This window comes from Amblyomma maculatum, chromosome 2 (genome assembly GCF_055883805.1).
Source record: "Amblyomma maculatum isolate TAMU_Amacu chromosome 2, ASM5588380v1, whole genome shotgun sequence".
Taxonomy (NCBI): Eukaryota; Metazoa; Arthropoda; class Arachnida; order Ixodida; family Ixodidae; genus Amblyomma; species Amblyomma maculatum.
In genome coordinates this window covers 205,705,776-205,728,740 of record NC_139345.1, presented here as the reverse complement: position 1 = coordinate 205,728,740, position 22,965 = coordinate 205,705,776, and positions in this window count along the sequence as shown.

Sequence of the window (22,965 nt, the reverse complement as noted above, 5' to 3'; positions counted from 1 at the left end):
CATCTGTCAACAGTGTTGCGAAACGAAATGTACCCGAGCTCGATGCAGGCGACCGCGCGAGCGTTGCGTACAACAGGCAGAGAGCGGACGGAGGGGTAGCTTTGCGCGTCGTCTGCTAGCCGAAAAACGCAGAAGTGGAATCGTGGTCATCCCCAACCTGTATCTTTTATGCGAAGCATATTGCTAGAGGTAAACCACAGCCTTTCGGGACGGTTACACGCCGTGCAAAGAATGTGGAATGCTTACGTCACACCACGTGATACGCTGACGTCACGACAGAGGAGAGACGGGGGTCCAGCTCGCACCGTCGGCTGCGGTTGCACATTGGGTTGCACGCCGTGCGGACCACGTGGTATGGTGACGTCACACCACGCGATACGCTGACGTCACGACAGAGGAGAGACGGGGGACCGGCTCGCGCCATCGGCTGCGGTTGCACGCCGTGCGGACCACGTGGTATGGTGACGTCACACCACGTGATACGCTGACGTCATGACCGAGGAGAGCCGGGGAACCGGCTCGCGCCGTCGGCTGCGGTTGCACGCTGTGCGGACCACGTGGTATGGTGACGTCACACCACGTGATACGCTTACGTCACGACAGAGGAGAGACGGGGACCGGCTCGCGCCGTCGGCTGCGGTTGCACGCTGTGCGGATCACGTGGTATAGCGCAGGTTATAGCCACGCAAAGCACTACGTCGGTCATGCAAGGTACTCTGGTTTACTTTCAAAAACCCCGAGTGCCGAAATCGTTCCATGGCACTGCGCATGAAGACGTTGAGGATTGGCTAACTCAGTTCGAACGAGTCGCATCCTTTAATCAGTGGGACGACAACTTAAAGCTACGGAACGCCATTTTCTGCCTGGAAGACCATGCTTTGACATGGTATGAGAACCGAGAAGACATAATAACATCATTGCCTCAGTTCCGCCGCCTTATCGTAGAGGCGTATGTCAGCCTGGATAGGCGCGAACGAACAGAACGTGCTCTACAATCTCGGAAACAGATGCCAAACAAGTCCGTCATGATGTATGTTGAGGACATGACGAAACTATTTCGACGTGCGGATCCCAGCATGTCTGAAGAGAGAAAGCTGCGCCACCTGATGAATGGGGTTAAAGAACAGCTTTTTGCTGGTCTTGTATGTAGCCCACCAACTACAGTTACCTCATTTTTAACAGAGGCGGTCACCATGGAAAAGATCTTACACTAGCGCCGCTCGGCGGTCTACGACAGCCCAGTCCTCGCTACGACTGCTGCCGAGCCTCTACAGCTGCTGTAAGCAATACTGAACAGCTCCGAGATCTTATTCGTGCAATTGTACGCGAGGAACTGCAGAAGGTTTGTGGCACGTTCCAACCCAGGGTGATTCTCTCGCACATATGATCCGCGAAGAGATTCAGCAAGTCACGCAGCCATCTCTGCATGTTGCTCAAGCTCAAAGTACCCCTGTTCTTGATTATTCTCGTCCGACTTACGCTGACATTCTCCGACGCCCAGTTCCCGTCCAAGCTCCGTTGTCTACGTTACCACCAACCCAGTGCATGCCTGTCCAGCAGCCAACGCAATACATTCCTGTACAGCAGCCAACGCGGTACGTGCGGCCACCGCGATCAAACATTCGACGAACGGACGTCTGGCAGGCCCCTCGGAGCCGCCGCCTTTGCTACCACTGTGGGGAACCTGGTCACATTTTCCGGTGGTGCCCTTATCGGGAACTCGGACCGGAGGGTTTTTACACCAACGCACCTAGACGCACATTCGGACAATTACCTCGTGAGATTGGAGACAACCTCGCACAAGAGAGCCTCCGGATGGCGCGCCGACAATCCAGGTCTCCATCCCCACGTCGGCAAACCCCTTCAACAATTGGTGACTTCCCGCGAGCACCGCCTGGTCGCTCGCCAAGCCCCCACCGGGAAAACTGAGTAGAGCGACCTCCGGGGGGGGGGGGGGGCACTAAATTTCAGCACAAAGAAGTCCCCCCAATGAGAACAGAGATGGGTTTTGGAGCAGAAACGACAGCATTTGGTTCACGAGACTGGCTATCGCTGGACATCCCTGTGAGCATCGATGGTCATAATGTCAGCGCTTTAGTGGATACCGGAGCAGACTTTTCAATTTTGAGTGGGAAACTGGCAGGGAACCTTAGGAAGGTTATGACACCATGGTGTAGCACGCAAATACGCACGGCTGGGGGCATCTAATTACTCCTATTGGACAGTGCACGGCTAGAATCCAGATTCGTGCATCAACGTTCGTTGTCAGCTGCGTCGTTCTCCGGGAATGTTCTCATGATTTGATTCTCGGTGTGGATTTCCTGCGGGAATATGGCGCCATCATCGATCTCCGACAGCGAACGGTCTCGTTCTCAACGGGGAAAGCGGCTGCCAGCCCCACTGATGGCGATGGCCAACGTACGTGCGCCCTACGGGTTTCAGCCGAGTGTGTTTCAGTGCCTCCCCGCTCCAGCGTGTTTGTGAGTGTAGTGTGCTACGGGTTTCGTGACGGGCCGATAATAGCTGAAAGCAACCGTTCCCTTTTATTTTCTCATGACATTTGCGCAGCTCGAAGCCTAATTATTTTCAGCAATGGTCAATCTGAGCTTCTCGTCACGAACTTCACGAATGAATCTCGCCACCTCCATCGCTTTACTGCCATAGCTTTCAGCAAACTGTTAAAGGAAGTTTCTGAATGTTTTGCGTCTGACATTATTGATACTCCCAGTGTTCTAGACCACATCGATGTTCAGTTCAGTTCAGTCGTTCAGTCGTGTCCGACTCTTCGTGACCATATGGACCATGTCACGCCACGCTTTCCGGTCTCTCACCATCTTCCTAACATCACATAACTTCATCTGCAGTGCCTCGAAGATGCCATCTAACCATCGCGTTCGCTGCCTACCCCTTCTGCGGTGACCCTCAAACTTTCCCAACATCAAATCTTGCTCCAGCAACTCCTCTCTTCTCATCAGATCACCAAAGTAGCTGAGCTTTAACTTTAGAATTTGACCCTCCAATGAGCAGTCGGAGTTTATGGTCGACAATAATATCGACTGATTTGATCTTCTGGCCGTCCAAGGAACTCTCAAGTGTCTCTGCCAGCACCACAATTCAAACGCGTCAATTCTTCGGCGGTCAACCTTCTTCACAGTCCAACTCTCGCATCCATACATCACAACTGGAAAGACCACAGAACGAGTTACACGGATCTTGGTTGGCAGACCAATGTCTCTACTCTTTACTAGGCGGTCAAGGCTAACCATTTCTCTCTTTCCCAGAAGCAGGCGTCTCCTAATTTCCTGGCTGCAGACTCCTTCCGAGGTAATCTTGGAGCCTAAGAAGAGAAAATCTGTTACAGCTTCCACCTCTTGTCCATTGATGCTCCAGGACTTCTCCCAAACTTCTCACTCTTTTCTTGTGCGCGTCAGAAGTCTCTTGAGGTCCACCTCACTTTCTGCCATTAAAGTGGTATCATCCGCATATCTAAGGTTGTTGATACGTTTTCCAGCAATCTTCACTCCAGCTGAAGACTCGTCCAGACCGGCCTTCCTCATGATGCACTCTGCATATAGGTTAAATAGGCAGGGCGACAGTATGCAGCCTTGCCTGACTCCCTTCTCAATCGGAAACCAATCAGTAAGGCCATGCCTAGTTCTGACTGTGGCCTCTTGCCCTTCATACAGGTTCCTGAGGAGACAGATGAGGTGAATTGGAACTCCCATCTCTTGGAGAGTTTGCCACAATCTGCTGTGATCTACGCAGTCAAACGCTTTTGAATAATCAATAAAGCAGAAGTAGATGGGTTTCTCGATCTCTCTTGCTTTTTCCATGATCCAGCAAAGGTTGGCAATTTGGTCTCTAGTTCCTCTGCCATTGCGAAACCCAGCTTGCACGTCCGAAAGCTCCCAATCCACATACTGCTGCAGCCTACCTTGGAGGATTTTCAACATCACCTTGCTAGCATGCGAAATAAGCGCGATCGTGCGGTAGTTGGAACAATCTTTGGTACTGCCTTTCTTTGGAATGGGGATGTAAACTGACCTCCTCCAATCCTGTGGCCACTGCAGGGTTGTCCAAATCTTCTGACATAATGTATGCAGAATGTTAACAGCGTCATGGTTGAGGTTTTGAAGCAACTCAGCTGGAATGCCATCAATTCCGCTAGCTTTGTTCTTAGCAAGGTTGGCTAAGGCCCATTCAACTTGACTCTACAGAATGCCCGGCTCGAGATCAGTAATCACAACTGTCTTATGTTGGGTTTGCACATTCGGGTCCTTCTTGTACAGTTCTCCTGCGTATTCCTGCCACCTCTTCTTTATCTCTGAGGCTTCAGTGAGGTCCTTGCCTCGTTTATCCTTTATCACGCCCAGCTTAGCACAGAAGCTTCCTTCGATATCTTTGATTGTCTTATACAGAGCTCTTGTGTTCCTTAATTGGCTGTTGTCCTCAACTGCTTGGCACTGTATGTTCAGGAAGGCATTCTTATCTCTCCTTGCTATTATCTGAAATTCCGCATTGAGATCCTTGTATCTTTCTCTTTCCCCCATAACTTTTGCCATCCTCGTTTCCTCAGCTATTTGCAGAGCCTCTTCAGATAACCAGTTTGCTTTCTTGCATTTCTTTTGCTTTGGAACTACCTTAGTAGCAACTTCTTGTATTATATCACGAATATCGGTCCACATCTCTTCGGGCTCTCTGTCTTCTAGATCTAATTCTTGAAATCAATTCCTCACTTCCACAGCACATTCTAATGGAATTTGTTCCAGATCATACCTGAAAGGCCTTATAGTTTTCTGCGTTTTCCTCAATCGAAGCTTAATTTTGGCAACAAGAAACTGAAGATCGGTGCCACAATCGGCCCCAGGCCTTATTTTTACTGCTTGTATAGCGCTTCTCCATCTCTGCCGGCAAAGAATATAATCGATCTGATTGCTGTACAGGCCGTCCGGTGAAGTACATGTGTACAGGCGCCTCTTGTGCTGTTGAAAATGAGTATTCGCTATGGTCAAGTTGTTTTCTTGACAATACTCTACTATCCTCTGCCCAGCTTCATTTGGCTCGACAAGACCGAACTTGCCTATAATTCCAGATATTTCTTCTCTCCCGACCTTAGCATTCCAGTCTCCTATGAGAAAAACGACGTCTGATGATGGGGCGCGGTCTAAAAGGCATTGTAGGTCCGCATAAATTCTTTCAACGTGAGCTTCTTCAGCAGTAGTGGTCGGTGCATAGACTTGGATAACTGTTATGTTGAAAGGGTGACCTTGGATCCGATGTGAAATCATTCGGTCGTTTTTGGGGTTGTACCCTAGCACTGCTTTGCCCATTCTTCTGTTTACTATGAGAGCGACTCCATTCCTTCTCTTGGATTCGTGCCCACAATAAAAGACATAATGGTCGCCGGAGTTAAATTCTCCTATTCCGTTCCTCTCGAGCTCGCTGATACCCAAGATATCAATGTTCAATCTGTCCTTTTCTAGCTTGACGACATCCAGTTTACCTTTCGTCATAGATCTGACATTCCATGTTACTATTTGATATGTCTCCTTGCAACATCGGACTTTCCGGTCGCTTACCGACACATCCACAACTGAGTGTCCTTTTGGCTTTAGCCCAGCCGCTTCATTCGTCCTGGAGCTACTGGGAATCGTCATTTGTTCATCCCCTGTAACATGTGGAACGCCTTCCAACCTGGAGGGCTAATCTTCCGGCGCCATATCTTTAATGGTTATTGTGACTGGCCTAAGGGTTTTCTTGGCAGGAAATACTGGAGCGGGTTGCCATTACCTTCTCCAGTGAATCACATTTTGTCAGAACTCTCTGCCGTGACCTGTCTATCTTGGGTGGCCCTACACAGCAGAGCTCACGACTTCATCGAGTTTCGCAAGCCCCTCCGCCACGACAAAGCAGTGATCCATCGATGTTAGCAGTGACCTTTCTGTCAACAACGCGCCCTGCGTGCCTTACTGCTGGAGTACGCCCCGTGCTTTGCCTCATCATCGAAAGTCCGGCAAACTTCTATAACCAAGCATCGCATCTTAACGTCTGACGATGCCCGGCCAAAGAACGTGAGGCAATTCAGACACAAGCTCAAGAGTCCACAGTCCTAGCTAGCCGAAGCGCGCGAGAGTCTACAACTTCGTCGTTCAAGCGCTACCTCGAACCGTCAGGTGGCAATATATAAAGGGGAGACGATTCCTGTAGGGGAGAAGGGTGGCAGTTCCTGGTCCTACGGGGCGCGTATTTGGGTTTGCTCGGTCAACGCCTAGGAGGCGTTGGCTCGGTACGGCGGCCCCGCAAGGGACGAAACGGCAGAAGAGACGAAGAAAGCGGACTGTTTCGAGTAGCATCTACCGCCCCAGGAGCGGAGCAGCCTAGCGATTAGCGGCGCATGCTTTTTCAATGGGTGTCATGTTGGACGCGGCACTAGCTTGAGAAAGCCTATACTACTACTACTGCTACTGTTACTACTACTACTATTATTATTATTATTATTATTATTATTATTATTATTATTATTATTATTATTATTAGTAGTAGTAGTAGTAGTAGTTGTAGTAGTAGTAGTAATAGTAATAGTAGTAGTATAGAGGAAGACACTTCACTATGCTGGCACTGATTTGTCTGTAGGTAACGGCCAAAATAACTGCCTAAATATTATCTTCGCAGTTTTAATTAATAATGATAATAATAATAATTGGTTCACAGGAAGGGAAAGGCGCAGTATCTGTCACACTTGTGTCTGTGGACACCAAGGGATGAAGGTGTCCACAGGCACAAGGGATTAAGAGAGAAAGAGGAACCGTAGCGCAGGGCTACGGAGCAGTTCAGGTGTCCACAGACACAAGTGTGACAGATACTGCGCCTTTCCCTTCCTGTGAACCAATTATTATTATTATTTTTAATTAAAACTGTGAAGATAATATTTAGCCAGTTAATTCGGCCGTTAACTAGACAATTCAGTCCCAACTTCGTGAAACGAGTCTTCCTCTATACTACTACTATTACTAATGATAATAATATATTATTAATAATAATTCCCAGAGAAATATTACTGTGTATTACTATTATTATTATTTAGTAGTAGTATTATAGGCTCTCTCAAGCTAGTGCCGCGTCCAACGTGACGCCCATTGAAAAAGCATGCGCCGCTTATCGCTAGGCTGCTCGGCTCCTGGGGGCGGTAGATGCTAGTCGGAACAGCCCGTTTTCTTCGTCTCTTCTGTTGCTTTGTCCCTTGCGGAGCCACCGTACCAAGCAAACCCAAATACGCCGTAGATGAACGAGTCATGCTATTACCTAGTTTTATGCGATGGGAAAACATTGTGCATTCCAAGTTTAAACCGTGTAAAAGGACGTGTAACCAAGGAAAGAAAAATTTAGCCAAGTGTACCCATCGAAAGCCGAGTTTAGCAATCAATATTCTTCGCATCTGACCAGGCTTCACCAAGCTAAGCCTATGCCATTTTTTTAAAGTAAACTTTAAGATAAAGCTCCGTCAGTGTTTTTTTTTTTTTTTTGTTGTTGTCTGCGTTTTCTCTTGGAAATGAGACGATAGGGGCATACAGACGACAAACCACGCAGTGAGATCGCCAGTACGCAGACGGAACAGTACAGAGCAAGACATACGTGTGAGGAGCGCATATTGTGTACTGCTTCCTTTTTTATATGCATATGGTAGGGTAGGCGATGAAGCGTTTCGTCGTTGGATTTAATTCAGGGTACGGCAAAGAAAACGAAAAAGCCCCCTTGTTTCGGCCGCCAACTGATTCAAAGCTTTTAGAGCAGTGGAAGCAGAACATTCCGCAGATTGGCCAGGAATTAACTCAAAAGCACGGGGTGTGTGCACGCTATTTCAAGGATGAATTTCTTTCTCTAAAATACAGCAGCAGCTATAAAGGAAACGTATTCCTTAATGAAGAAAAACGGGCTCACCTTGTCAAGGGCGCAATTCCCACCGTATTTCAGAAAAATTAAGAACCGAAAGATGGTGAGTGATCCGAATAGGGGAAACATTGGCGAGCTGTATGAAGCAGGTGAGCGTAACTGGACTGAGAGATATATGCCAGCGATGAGGCAGGCAACAGGTGACACCTCAGTGCAGCTCGAAGATGCAGACAACACGATTGCAAGGGATATATTTCCCACGGCGATGCAGGTGATACGCAAGTGCAGCGACAAGAAGCAGACGACAGACGCGGCGGCGGTACGCTAGCAGAGTCAGTGGTCGGTGATAAGGACTTCAGTCGGTGATAAATACTAGAGCCATCTATTGGATCCGCCACCAAGCTTTCTCCGATGTAGCAAAATTTCGCCCTTCCCAAGAGCGGAGTCGGCGCTCCTGTCTATCTTACTCCGTGGCATAGTCCCAGCATCTGCCAACCACACACAACAGCTCCGTATCGCCGTCAGGAAGCCAACAGTGATACAGTGGGAACATGCTTCCCTCAAATGGGCCTTGCTCTTGATCTTTTCTGGGGTGAATAGCTTGGGGAAAGGTTCTTTCAGATCACTTTGGCTTGAGAAAAAAAGGCTTGGATAATAATAATAATAATAATTGGTTCACAGGAAGGGAAAGGCGCAGTATCTGTCACACTTGCTCCGTGGACACCTGCACCGCGCCGTACAGGAAGGGAGGAAGGTGGGAATGAAAGTGGAAAGAGAGAAAGAGGAGTCATAGTGGAGGGCTATGGAGTAATTTCGACCACCTGGGGATCTTTAACGTGCGCTGACATCGCACAGCACACGCACGCCATTTCGTTTTGCCTGCATCGAAACGCAGCCGCCGCGGTCGGGTTCGAACCCGGGAACTCCGGCACAGTAGTCGGGCGTCTTGTCTCCTGGCAAATAAACAACCCGAAGCTGTGGGAGGCTGCTTTGGCCAGCTCGGAGCCGCATATTCAACAGCGGCTTACGACCTGGGCAGCGGAAGTCGCCGCCAGGCGTGACCTAGAGGCCACTACCAGCAGCCGGAAGGCCACCCACGGAACGGCGGCAACATAATTTTATTTTTTAATTTTTTTTGGCCTTCGATGAATAAAGTTTGTACCACCACTGCACCACACTGGCGGGGCATAAATCGTATTTCTGTCGTTGCTGTGTTCGATGTAGGCGAAAAGAAGAGGCGTCCGTGTGCTGTGTGATATCAGTGCATGTTACAGATCCCCAAGTGGCCGAAATTAGTCCGCAGCCCTCCACTATAGCACCCCTTTCTCTCTCTCTCTCTCTCTCTTCATTCCGTCCCACCCAACGCCTCCTATACCTTCCAGGCCTGCGCGTCACGTGACGTGACGTTGTGTACGTCACGACGCGGAGGCTGATGCCACTCCTACCGTTTGTGGCCGTGGCGTCGCCGGCGTAGTGAATTCCTTCGCTCGCCTCTAAAGGGAGCGAACGCACGTTCCGTTGTCTCCCGACTAGGCGCGTCTCCTCTCGCGTCAGTTGCCTTTCAGCTCTCGGTGGGGGCGGGTGTGTGCGGCGCTTGCTCCGGCGAGCTCGCGCGCGCCCGCTCTCACCGAGCGCTCGCTCGCCTTCGCCTGCCTCCGGCGCTGGCTCGCCCCTCGCCCCGTCGCGACTTTCATTCCTCTGGTGCTCCGGTTATTACCGTCGCACCTCCCTGGTCCTTCTTGGATCATCCCCGCTGCTCTCATCCAGCCCCCCAGCCGAAGCGGAGCCCGGATCCGTCTCCCAGCCCAACCCCCGACCCTTGGGCGTGCGAGTGTGTCCCGTGCTGCGGGTGTTGCCAGGTCTCGCCCTGCCAGCACACCCTCCTCCCTTGAGGAGTTATCAGTGCGGCCCCCTTTTGACCTTGGTCTTCGCCTGTGGCGCACCGACGTCGCCCTTGCCCTAGGCGAGCCCCAGTGCTGGTACGGACTCGTGGCTCTCCGCCAAGGCGCCCTGCAGCTCCTTCGGGGGCGCAGTCCTGATGGCCCATGCCAGTTTCCCGCGGACCGCAAGGTTCGCGAGCCGCGACGCATCCAGCGTCACCTGCCGCTTCTGCGGCCCTCCCTGCTGCTTCGGCAGCAATCCCGGGAACCCCGTGCTCTCGGGCCTCGACGCGCCGCCCTTCCCGACGGTTCTTCCAGCGTCCCCTGCCGCGCCTCAGCTTCGGCTGAGGTACCACTGCGGTCCCTTCCACTGCCTCCAGAATACCCCCAGAGACAGTGACCCGTGTGCTTCTCGCTCACGGGCCTAGGAGTGCCATCTTCCGAGATGCCTCCTACCCGCCGCGCCGCTGCCACGGTAGCGGTTTCCCAGCGGTCATCCCAACTGCCACCCGGACTCTCCGATGTGACAGCGCACTGCAGATCCTCTGTAGTCACCCCGGCGTCTTGTTCTCTAACCGGAAAAGGACGCTTGCCGAGCAGCACGCTGCTCGCACCAAAGCCGACCCTGCACTGGGCTCCGACTTGCCGGTAGCGGTTGCGCTTGTGTGTGTTATCCGCGCGGGGCACCAAGGATAGCCCTGTGTTCTGCGGACCTCCTCGCAGTGCTCCCATTCTTCGGCTCCTGACTCTGCGGACTATTGCTCGCGCGTCCTCCCCCCCCCTCCCAATCTTCCCCTACCCCATTCCCCTGGGCACCAAGAGTGCCGCCGCTAGCTCAGGCTGGCATACGTCGTGCCCAGTCAACGCCTGCCCAGTACCCCATCCCCCCTCATCATAGTAACCACCACCACCACCGCTGTAGTGCGGGCTGCGTCGAGCTGCGCTTGTAGCTCCCGTCGTTTTTGTGGCAGGCGCGATGTTTGAAGGTGCGAGTTTCGTAAACAACGAAAGAATGTCCCAGGCATTTATGAATGTGAGCTGGTTTCTATTTACCGCAACGAACATCGCGAAGCAAGCGGGTGGAGTAATTTTGCATGTGGCCTATTACTGCGTCATATGAATGCATCATGTATGCGCCTGTGCGCATTCTTGAGAAGTTTGATTTTGTTGACAAGTGCAGCCCATTAATGCGATCGGTCATGAATGGGGGATGCTGGTTATTTTTTTTTTTCATGGTCACCTTGTTTTTGTTTCGTGGAACTGGTACGTGATTTAGTGCCGTCTGTGAAGCACTGCTAATGTAACGCTATTTGTGAACTGTAAATCTTAAATGATTTTGAATCATATCAAGCACCATTATCATTTTATTTTGGTTCATTATATTGACCACGTACCATTAATATTGTTGTAGCTTTTGAGAGACTGACATATGCTTTTTCAGGCAGGAAAGATAGGCACGGGGGTTGAGGAGATGGTTGCAGGTGGAAAAAAATGTTCATCACAGCTCTTGAAGGGCTAAATTGATGCTGCAGACTACGATACACTTTTGCTATGAAACAACCAAACGTGGATAACAGGGTGACCCAAGCAATGTTTATTTACAGTTAATTTCGATCACTGTCAATACAGTGTAGTACAATACAATTTCAAATGAATAGGTCGCAGGCGTGGCACAGGCAATGACACCTCTATCACTTTTCCTGTCTTCCAGTCAGTATACGACGTTGTTCGTTCCAAGCACGAAGGGTCGAAGTGAACAGCACAGACCTACAGGAATGCAAAATATGCGTGTGAGGGACATAGTGTCAGTGCAAGAAAATTGCTCTCGTAAATGACAAATGCCCAAGCAAAATAAATTAAACCAGCAATTTATGAATTTCTACCATTACATTCTTAGGTTCCCTTTTTCACTCATATAAGAAATTGGCAAGTTTACTACCACAAATGTGACCTTTCTGTAAAAAATAAGCAATTTACTGGTTCCTTATTGACAGTAAACCTGGCAACAAATGCTCAAACGACGGCAATACATCGGTAGTAAAATCTAAAACTTTCCAACGGCGTGCTTTTTTCAACGTGCCGCATATTTAAAGTTTTACGCGAACGTGTATACAACTCGTTCGCCCGAAAAGCCGCCGGCGTTGTAGTTCGCACGATCACGTCGGAAATAATCGGACGCTGCATGAAAGGCGCGATTGAGGCGTCCACCGAGATGCTGTGATGCGAGAGAGTTACTGCACCCATCCTTTCCTAAAAATGCCGGTTGAAATGTTCACCGATATGTCGAGATGTGAGAGGTACTGTGCCCTTACCTTTCTTGATAATTGTGGATATGGGAAAGGAAATGGCGCAGTATCTGTCACATAGTTCGTTGGACACAAAACGCGTTTGTGGAATCGGCGTTCGGAGAAGCGTCTTCAGAGCGCAAGTAGCGTAGCGGTGGAACGCTCACGATGACACACTGATGCTTTCGCGTCCGCAGCTTTAACTGCCCTCTAATTTTGTGGAGTCGATGTGCACAAACGCGTCTTTTGAGCAACCAGCGTTCCGGTCGAACGTTCATGATGACATACCGATGCTTTCGCGTTAATAGCACGCAAGCAGCCTTAAGCCCTCTGAAATTTTTTTCCCCTTAAGGTTACCTTCTGCACTGAGGAATTTTGCATCAAAACCTCCTGCACCTCTGAGAGCTTACACATTAACCACGCAGTAAATAATGTAACGCGAAGGGAATATATTTGCATAAACTTTACAAATGACTCAACCGAGGCAGCGGCAACAGAGAAGGTTGTAGCCGTACTTCATACAGCGGACATTACGGCTAACAAAATTAATACTTTCTGTCAGCACACATGCCAACGCTTCATCTGACCATTCACACGCATGACATTCTTGGTGAAACGAAATAGTTTGAGAAAAATGAAAACTAAAGAATCATTGAAAGCATTCTTATCTTGGTATATGAAGTTGGCACGAAATTCTTCCTCGGAATAGCGCGCAACCACTTCTCGAAGGTGTCTTTCTACTTCGGAAAAGAAAACACTAGAACTTTCTTCTCAACATTATAGTTGCCGGAACAACCCAGCACGCAACACTTGTTAGGCGTTGCAGCCGTCGATAAATGCACATGGAAAACGCGCACAAACGCCGATGGCGAGCGATTTGGTCGAGCGCAACAGCGGCATTCACATTGCGACCGGCGGTGAAGCACTCCAGGTGCTCCAGGCACCGACTGCACGGCGCGGAAGCGGAGAGGGGCATGGCGAAGTGACCGCCGGCAGGATGTGACGTCATATTTTTGGGCGCAGGCCTGGAAGTTATAGGAGGCGTTGGTCCCACCTTCCTCTCTTCCCCTAGGGCGCATTTCAGGTGTCCACAGAACAAGAGACAAATACTGTGCCTTTTCTTTCCTGTGAATCATTTTTTTATTATTATTCCTAGCTGTGATACTTCTGATTGAAGAAGAGGGCCCCTACATTCTGCAAAAAGCACTATTTGGGTCACTATGATAGGAAATCACACTGTGAAACGAATTGGCCGCAAGCCCCTCTTATCGACGAGCTTAGGGTTCATTGAGGAAGGTAAGGCGAAAAGATGCCCCCACTCAAAGAGATTACCTCGTAAGTTGGGTCAATGACCTAACCCGCGATATAGCCACGACCATGTCGGAGGTCCCGAACACCAGAGTCGGACGTCACCGATAGCCACCTTCTACATATGTGGGAGGCACAGAACAGCTCGCAAAAGTGATGGCTCAAAAACAAGCATAACCAATCCCTGAAAAGAAGGATCTCAGCCTTGTAGGGCTCGTGGCGCGCCGCGCATTCGAAGGCCGCGCCACTTCCCAATGCTCCCTGCGCGCGTGCCTGTTTCCCTCTCCCCGCTCGCGCGGGGATAACCGGTCCCGCGCGAAGGGGCTATAAAAGAACGCACGCGCCGCCGTCTCGCCGCTCTCTTGGGGCCGAATTACGGTTCTCGCTCTAAAGTTATAGAGCGTGACGTCAAAATGACGACGCCGTGACGTCTCGGCGAGACGTCAACGCGTGACGAAAATTGGAATCAACCAATGATCGCCAGGGTGCCACCCCGGGCCGCTTATTTTCACGGCAACAGGTTTATTCGCACGTCAAGGAGCCGTTTGCTATCTTTTTTATAGATATAGCGTGTGAATAAATTAACTAAAGTGTTATATTTTCAAGAAGCCACAATTAAAGTTCAATGTCATAAAAAAAATCAAGGAGTAGCTGCAGTTTTGCAATTAAACGCTCTTGTGGGTAGCTTCTTTTGCCGCGAGGGCGCGCTGGCAGTGGTAAACAAACCGTAAAAATGGCGATTTTCAGTAAAACAGCTGATTCCACGGCTATAGTGCCGGCTTTTGCGCATCGTCTGATGTCAAGGTACTGTGTGATTGTCCTAAATGCGCGGAGAAATCATATCGAAAGCAGTGTAATCGGGGCTTTGTTTATTTTTCTTTAGGAAACAGAAACAAAAGAAAGATCGATCGCGGAGCACAGGCAAAATAAACTTTTATGTCCACGCGAACGTCTCACACACAAATGCTTTAGTTAGAACGAGCACGGGGAAAAGCAACGCGGTTGAGCGTACACTACCAACCTCGCTCGTTTTCATTCGTTTTGCACTGTATGTCGCCTTCGCCTCCGCCTTTTGCATTGGGCGCACTGCGGAGCCCAACCACCCTTCAGCGCCAACTTTGCAGTAGTTGAGTTCAGCCATTTGACGCACGCACTTGCTCACCATCAGTTATGAGAGGCCGACTACCTGTAGACGAAATCCTCCGGAGGCAAAAAAAAAGATCGAAGCACGCATGACAGCCGCACCGTCAAGAGCGGTCGACTGCGAGCTTCATCACAGTTCATCGGCGCATTCATTGCACCACCATTCCGCTTTCGCATTTTCAAGTCGAAATAGGCGTCGGAACAACTCGCCGAACAAGTAGAACGCATTCTCACACACCGCCCTTCGTCGTTGCTCGCGCCGGCGTTGCCGCTTCAGCGCCGGAGCCACCACTCACACCACTCCACCGCGGACGCCGCCGCCATTTTCGCTCTATAACTCGCTCTAAAACGTTTTAGATCGTCTCATCGCGCTCTACAAAAATAGTCTAAAACTACGGGCATAATTAGGTGCGCGACGTCATCTGTTTTTTCGCCTCCGCGACGCAATCGCAGCATCCCGTGACGCAACTTTTCAAGATGGCGACGGCGACCAATAGGAGCGGGCGTTTTAGAGCGCTCTCAATTATAGAGCGGTCCGTAATACGGCCCTTGGTCTCTGGCTCCTTGGTCCCTGGCTCTTCGGTCCCTGGCTCTTCGTTCCGGCGCTCTCAACGACCCGCAGCCACTCGGACGACGACACCGACTTCGACGATCCCCGATCCCTGTGAGATTAAAGATGTTTATCATACGGCCCACTGTGTGTTTGTCGTGCGCATCCCTCGGGCAGAGGAATCGTCCACAACTGGCACCCAACTGGGGCTGAATTAGCACCCATGTGCACGATTTTTCTGCCAACGTGGCAGCGCACGGCAACACGACGGGCCGGTCCTTTGTATGTTAGGCGCGACGCCATTTTGAGTTTAGGGCTATCGTGTGTGCAGATGACACGGAGTGTAGTATAGTAGTGTTTGTGCAGTGTTTTATTTTGTTTTGGGTTATGTGTGTGTTTGTTAGTGTCGGGCGGTTTGTGTTTTAATTTTTTTTGCGCATATGTTAGTTTTATGAAGTGTTTAGCCTTTGTGACTAGCCTCTTGATGCGGGCTAGGTGGTAGTCGTGCGCGTTTAGGCTCCCGGCCGGCCTTAGTTGTTGAGTGCAATGCCTCCGAGAAAAGACGTGCCAGATAGGGTCGCCGCTTCGGACGCCAGTGCGTCCGGAAGTGAGGTAAAGGACGCGGTAGAGTCTGCGCAGGTTACCGATGCGGCCGCCCTGATGAGGCAGATGAACGAAGTGTTGTCGGTGTTCACCCTTCACCTCGGTTCGGTGGCTAGCGCCAACCAAGCCACAGCTGCGGCGGCAGTCTCGCGTCCGCGGATAAATGTAGAGGTTCCCTCCTTTTCCGGTTACACGGACGTGAAGTCAGTCCACGAGTTCTTGCAAGAACTCGAGGATTATCAGACGGCACTGGGTTCCCCAGACGACTTGGTGCTAGCGCAGGTAATCCCCGTGGCACTTGTTGAGAGCGCGGCTTGGTGGAGACGCTGCCAGCTGGCCTTCCAGTCGATGGCAGACTTCACAGATCGCTTCCGCGCCGAGTTCTTGCCGCCCGATTACGAACGCCGGATGCTTGAGGAGCTAGCGTTGCGCACACAGCACCCAGAGGAGAGCCTCCTCGAGTATGTACGCGCAATGCAGGAGCTCTACAAGAGGGCAGATCCCACGGCAACCGATCTAGAACAGGTCACGCGCGTGATGAGGCAATGCCATCCGCGCTTCAAGCCGTATTTGCGGGGACGTGGTTTTGCAAACCTCGAGGCCCTAGCACAGGAAGCGAAGGTAGTACAGGCGGATTTACTCGCTGAATTGCGCTACCAGCCACCCCCCAGGCCAGCCGAATCGCTAGAGCCGCGATGCGCCTGGGCCGGAGGCCAAGACTCCGTGCCGCACGCCAGAGGCGCAGACGTAATGATGGTAGGGCAGGAAAGGCCAGCGGAAGGGTCCGCGATTCCTCGCGCTCTTGACCCGTACGCGTTCGAGCAGCGGCATCGAGCTGGGCTCGCCAGCGACGTCCGCACAGGCGCGGAGAGCGGGGAAAGACGTCCCCAGCCGCTTTGTGGAACGCGGCATCCCCCGACCGCGCGGCAGGTGAACGATCGGCTTTGCTGGAATTGCAAGCAGCCGGGCCATGTGGCACGAGAGTGTCAAGCGAGGCGTATGCAGGGAAACGCAGACTGTCGGCGGCCATAATTGGTAACACCAGCCTGTCACCGTCGGCGGGAGAATTTCGTGGTAGCCACGGCGGAAAATGGGAAATGTACTCCCAGGCCGCGTCACCGGGCGACCGCCCCGGGGGCGCAGAGGCTTTTGTCCCCCTCGCCTGTAGAGCGCAAGGAATGTTGTCGCGCTCGAGCCCTTTTATGCTAGTGCGGTTAGTTGGTCAAAGCTACTCGGCACTCGTTGACACGGGCTCAACTCTGTCATTGGTCGGTGATGTTTTCGAGGCTTGCCGTAGATGTAACATCCGTGTCAGGCCAACAGAAACCCCTTTGAGCTTAGCAGCAGGGACAACAAAAGCAGGAGCGGTGCGTCTGGTCCTGCGTTTTGACGGCAGGAAGCGGAGGCATCGCTTCATCTATCTGCCCGGCTTAGCCATACCAGTTATTCTGGGAAAAGATTTTCTTTCGAGCGAAGGCATTGTGCTTGACATGGGGGAGAACGGCTATCGCTACAGCGCCTTCACCCCCCTCATTCCCTTTGTTAGCGCACCCAAACAGGAATGCGTCGCTGAGCGAGCGAGCGTTCACGCTTTTGTGGCAGAGGGCTTCCCCGCGACACTGAATGGTAGCCCATTAGAAGCAATTATCGCGTCCTTCTCGGGAACCGGTAGTCAGCGCCGAAGGCTCGTAGAAACTTTACTCCCGTTTTCGGATTGTTTCACAGAGAAACCAGGCAGGACCGACTTGCTTCAGCACGAGATCGAAACGGGTGATGCGCGCCCTTTCAGATGTAACCCGCGGCCGTTAAGCGCGCATAAGAGACAGCTTCTCGACAGCGCCCTTGACGAGATGATAGATACCGGCGCGGTGAGACCCTCACAAAGTCCCTGGGCGTCCCCAGTGGTTCTAGCGCCAAAGAAAGATGGTTCGGTCAGGCTGTGTGTTGATTATCGAAAGCTCAACTCACTGACGCCTACGGTTGCGTACCCTTTCCAGTCGATCGAGGCTGTAATGTACGCGTTAGGGAACGCAAGGTTCTTCACAGTCCTGGATGCAAGCAGAGGGTACCTGCAGATTGAGGTGGCGGAAGGTGACATTCAGAAAACCGCATTCACCTGTCACCGCGGGCTCTTCGAATTTACTCGACTCCCGTTTGGCTTGTCTAATGCACCGAGCACGTTCATGCGATTGATGGACATCGTGCTGGGCGATGCAAGGTTCAACTACGCGATGGCGTGCCTCGACGACGTCGTGATATTCTCACAGTCGTTCGAAAAGCATCTCATTCACTTGAATTCCGTTCTTGAAAGAATGAGACGTGCGGGTATAACGATCAACCCAAAGAAAATGCAGTTGGCATCGAAGAGAGTGAACCTCTTGGGATTTGTGGTTGATGGTAGAACTTTGAGACCGAACGATGACAAACTGCAGGCAATTCTGAACTACCCCTGCCCGACGGACGTGAAAAGCTTGCAGAGGTTTTTGGGAATGGTTGCCTTCTACAGACAATTCATCCCTAGTTGTTCAGAGCTCGCTAGGCCGTTGAACCAGCTGTTGCGGAAAGGCTCGAAGTGGGTCTGGGGCAAGGAACAGAATGACGCTTTTCTTGCCTTGGCTCGCGCGATAGCGAACACCGCTAGTTTGCGCCTCCCCGACCTGAACAAGCCGTTTGTCTTGCAGACAGATGCTAGTGATGCCGGTGTAGGAGCTGTTTTGTTGCAGGAACACGAGGGCAACTGCGCCCTGTCGCGTTCGCTAGCCTCACGCTGACATCGGCGGAGCGGAATTACTCGGTGACCGAAAAGGAATGCCTGGCAATAATGTTCGCATTGTCAAAGTTCGACATGTACCTAGACGGAGCGGGTTTCACCGTGCAGACAGATCACCAGGCACTTTCGTAGTTAAAGAGGCTGAAAAACCCCGCAGGCAGACTCGCGAGATGGGCGCTGACGTTGCAACGTTACGCGTACGCCATTGAGTACCGCCGGGGCAGCATGAATAAGGTGGCCGATGCTTTATCGCGCGCACCGTTGAAGGCTGGCAGAAGCGCAGAAGAGGCGCAAACCAGCATTGCTGAAAGCGGCGTCGCCGCTAGTGGAGAGGAGGAGAGGGCGGACACGAGTGTCGCGCCCTGCGTAGTTAAAGAGAGAAAGGAGGCGGACAGAGTTGCCGCGCTGTGCTGCGAGAGAGAGAAGGCGCAGCAGCTGGTGGCGGCGACTACTCGCCTGCCAAGAAGCGAGGCAGAGAGAAATCTGTCTTGGGGAGTAGCGGTCAGTAGGGAAGAGCTAATTGAGGCCCAGAAAGCAGACGTTCTATGCCAGCGGGTGCGGACAGAGCTTGCGAGTAGTGCAGCTTGCACCGGGAACGCTGAGGGCAAGTACGACGCGTATCTGCTGGGCGATGATGGCTTACTGCTCCGCTACATCCCCCAACTTGACGAGGAAGAGGCGATTGCATCCCCCTTCCGAGTCGTGGTCCCGAGGAAGTTGCGGAAACGATTCCTCCAGTACTTCCATGACTCAGCGCTGGCAGGCCATGGCAGCGGCAGTAAGACTTACGATAAGTTATGCCGTGTCGCGACCTGGCCAGGTATGAGAAAGGATGTGCTGGGCTACGCCCGTATGTGTCCTGTTTGCCAGGTAGCCAAGCCTCGGGCGGGGAAACCCGCTGGCATGATGAAGCCGGTAGTTAGCAACTATCCGTGGCAAGTGGTCGCGTGCGATATCATGGGACCCCTCCCTCGCTCCGTGCGCGGACACCAATATATCCTGGTAATAACGGACCACTATTCCAAGTGGGTTGAGGTTTTCCCCCTTAGGAAGCTTGTGTCAGAACGGATTTGGGAGAAACTGTTGGAGACATTCACTCGTTTCGATTTCCCTTCCGACTTGATTACAGACAATGCTTCGTATTTCACAAGCAAAGTCTTTGTTGATTCCTGTCGGGCGCTTCAAATCCGCCACAGGAAAACGAGTCCCTACCACGCTCAGAGCAACATAACCGAGAGAGTAAATCGGAATGTTAAGAGTATGCTGGTCGCGACGACCGAGCAGCACAGAGATTGGGACGCACGGCTGTCCGAACTGGCTTTCGCCACTAGAACAACCGTGAACAGGTCGGTGGGTATGACACCTGCTTACTTGAATTTTGGGAAAGAGATCGCTTTTCCGCTAGAGAACGCCCTACTTGACGCGGCGGGGCCCGCGCCCCCTCCGCTTACACAGTACGCGGCAAAGCTCCGCGAGCGCCTTGAGGCAGCGCAGCGCGCGGCTCGTGAAAACCTCGATGTCGCGCGCATGGAGCAAGCGGATCAGTACAACAAAGGTCGTCGTCACGTCGTTTTCAACACGGGCGACTTGGTACTGAAAAGAACGCACCCGCTTAGTAACGCAGCGCGTGGTTTCGCCGCGTCGCTAGCGCGCAAGTGGGTTGGACCGTTCGAAGTTACGGCACGGACTACGCCACTCACCTACCAGCTGCGGTTGTTGGCGAGCGGTGAAACCGCTGGTCCGGTGCACGTCTCAGACTTGAAAGCTTACCACCTTCGCAAGGACGATAACTGCGAAGCGGGGGTAGCTCCAAGCGATGCAAGTAGCAACCCGGTTCGCAACCGACGCTATAACCTAAGGCCAAGGTAGTGCACTACTTTGTCTAACGTCTTTGATTCTTTCAGAATGCGTTCTCGCATTTCGCAGCAGCGAGATGAACCACCGTCGCTGGGGCGGGAAACCGCACCCAGCGCTTGGTTCAAGGAGGGGCCACTTAAACAGGGGGTACCCCCCTAGTTTGTGGCCCATTATTGTGATCAACGCGGCCATGCTGGCCGTCTTCAACGAGTTAGATTGATGCCCGCTGCCCAGGCATGGAGTACGCGCCTCAGGAAGCCAGGTGTGCCCGTGGCGGAAACGCCTGCTGCAATGTGCATCCAGCACGGCGCCACGTCGAAAGGGGTCAGTGATGTAGAGCAGCAGCTCAGGGCCGCTGCCAGTCGTATCCGTGGCCGAGCCCAGTGGCGCTGTGACCCCGAGGATGTGGCCGCTGCCGGAGAGGGACCAGCCGGAACAGTCCCGCCATGCCTGCTGCTTCTCCCGTCCCACGGACCAGCTGAGATGGCATCCCGCCAGAGCCAGGCGACAAGCCTTCATATTTTACGCCGACCCGGGCTCGGACATGGACATGGCCCGGCTGTTGGCGGAGTCCGGGTCGGACGCTGAGGGCGGGGGGGGGGGGGGGAAAGATGTAGGGCCCGTGGCGCGCCGCGCATTCGAAGGCCGCACCACTTCCCAATGCTCCCTGCGCGCGTGCCTGTTTCCCTCTCCCCGCTCGCGCGGGGATAACCGGTCCCGCGCGAGGGGGCTATAAAAGAAGGCACGCGCCGCCGTCTCGCCGCTCTCTTGGTCTCTGGCTCCTTGGTCCCTGGCTCTTCGTTCCGGCGCTCTCAACGACCCGCAGCCACCCGGACGACGACACCGACTTCGACGATCCCCGATCCCTGTGAGATTAAAGATGTTTATCATACGGCCCACTGTGTGTTTGTCGTGCGCATCCCTCGGGCAGAGGAATCGCCCACAGCCTTGATTAAGGACATAGAGTCACATGCGGCGCAACTTACCCAACAACAGTGGGGATAGGTGTGCGACCGCATAGAAGGCAGCCGTGGAAGCTTGCGAGACACGTGGAAGCTTCTGAGGTGCCTTCTAGAACCTAATCACACAAAAAGCTCTCAACACCGCAACGTAACTCGTCTCATCCACAGCTTAAAGTTGGAAGATGACATTTTAATACAAACTCTAAAAGCCAAGTACCTCACAACTACGCCACGAACTATACTCCCTTCATACACGAGCAAGCCCAACCCCGATCTCGATGCAGACATACGATGCAGACGAGTGAGGTTCGAGCAGCGAAGCATAAACTCCACACTATGTCAGCCCTAGGAGTAGATGGGATAACAAACAAAGCTTTGCGAAACCTCGAAAGAACACAAAAAACAACGTCGAACAAAACGTTGTTGAAAGTCAGCGCTCGTTGTGTCGTCCTCTAATCCTGTGCTCCCGTCCTGTGTTCCGCGCTGTTACCTCAAGGTGACAGACTTGTTCAACAAGCAAGAGAAGGCAGGTGCTCTCCAGCCGGAATGAGCAGACGTAAGAGTCACCTTCGTTCCCAAACCAGGCAAACCACTAGACATAACCTACCTCCAACCAATTTCACTCACATCATGATTGGCCACACTTTTCGAGCTTGTTATCATTAAAAGATTACACAACCACATGTATACCCGCAATCTCTTCCCACACACGATGCTAGGATTCAGAAGCCACGTACTTATCACACACGACAGACATCATGCTTCAAATTTCAGAAGAAATGCTACATCCGCAGCATCGGAACCGCATGAGAGCCTTACTGGCTTTGGACCTCACCAAGGCATTTGATAATATAGAACGTGACTCAATCTTTGACGCCCTCTCTAGCCTAGGGGTAAGAGAACGCACCCACTCATATATCGCAGCCTTTCTCCGCGACCGCACTGCGGAACTAAATCTCGGTTATAGAATTGCTCACCTTCTTTTTAGGCAATCGCAGAACACACCAGGGATCAGTCCTCTCCCTCTACTATTTAACATCACCCTCATCCCGATGGCCCACAAACTAACACAAATCACAAACCTCTCCTACACCCTCCATGCGAATGACATTAACCTGTGGACAACCACGGGAAAGGTAGGAAACATAGAGGACACTCTTCAAGTAGGAGTGGACGCAGCGGCAACGCACGCAGCATCAATTGGCCTAGCGTGCTCTCCAACCAAATCCGAACTCCTGTTGCTTCACCCAAACCGCCTCCTTACCAAGTAAAAACATGCCTCCATACACATCACCATAGATGGGCTTCAATTGAAGTACCCGAGGTCAGCAAACTTCGACTTCTGAGAATGTTCCTGCAAAACAATGGGCTCAACACTGTAACTATCCTGATATGGACTATCACCACCAATCAAGATATCAGACTCTTCAAACGAACAGCGAACAGGCACAGAGGCATGGGAGAGCACGACGCCTTGTACAGACATTCGTCATCAGCCGAATGGTTTGTTCACTTCCATATCTCTATCTTACAAAGGCACAAGCGGTGAAAGTGTACGCACTCATTCGTCAGGCATAAAAAACAGCACTTCACCTCCCGAAACATACTCCTACCACACGCCTCCTAAACATGGGAGTACACAGCACAATCCAAGAACAAGTGGAAGTTCATCGTACTGCCCAGATCAACAGAATTTCCTCCACAGAGACGAGCAGAT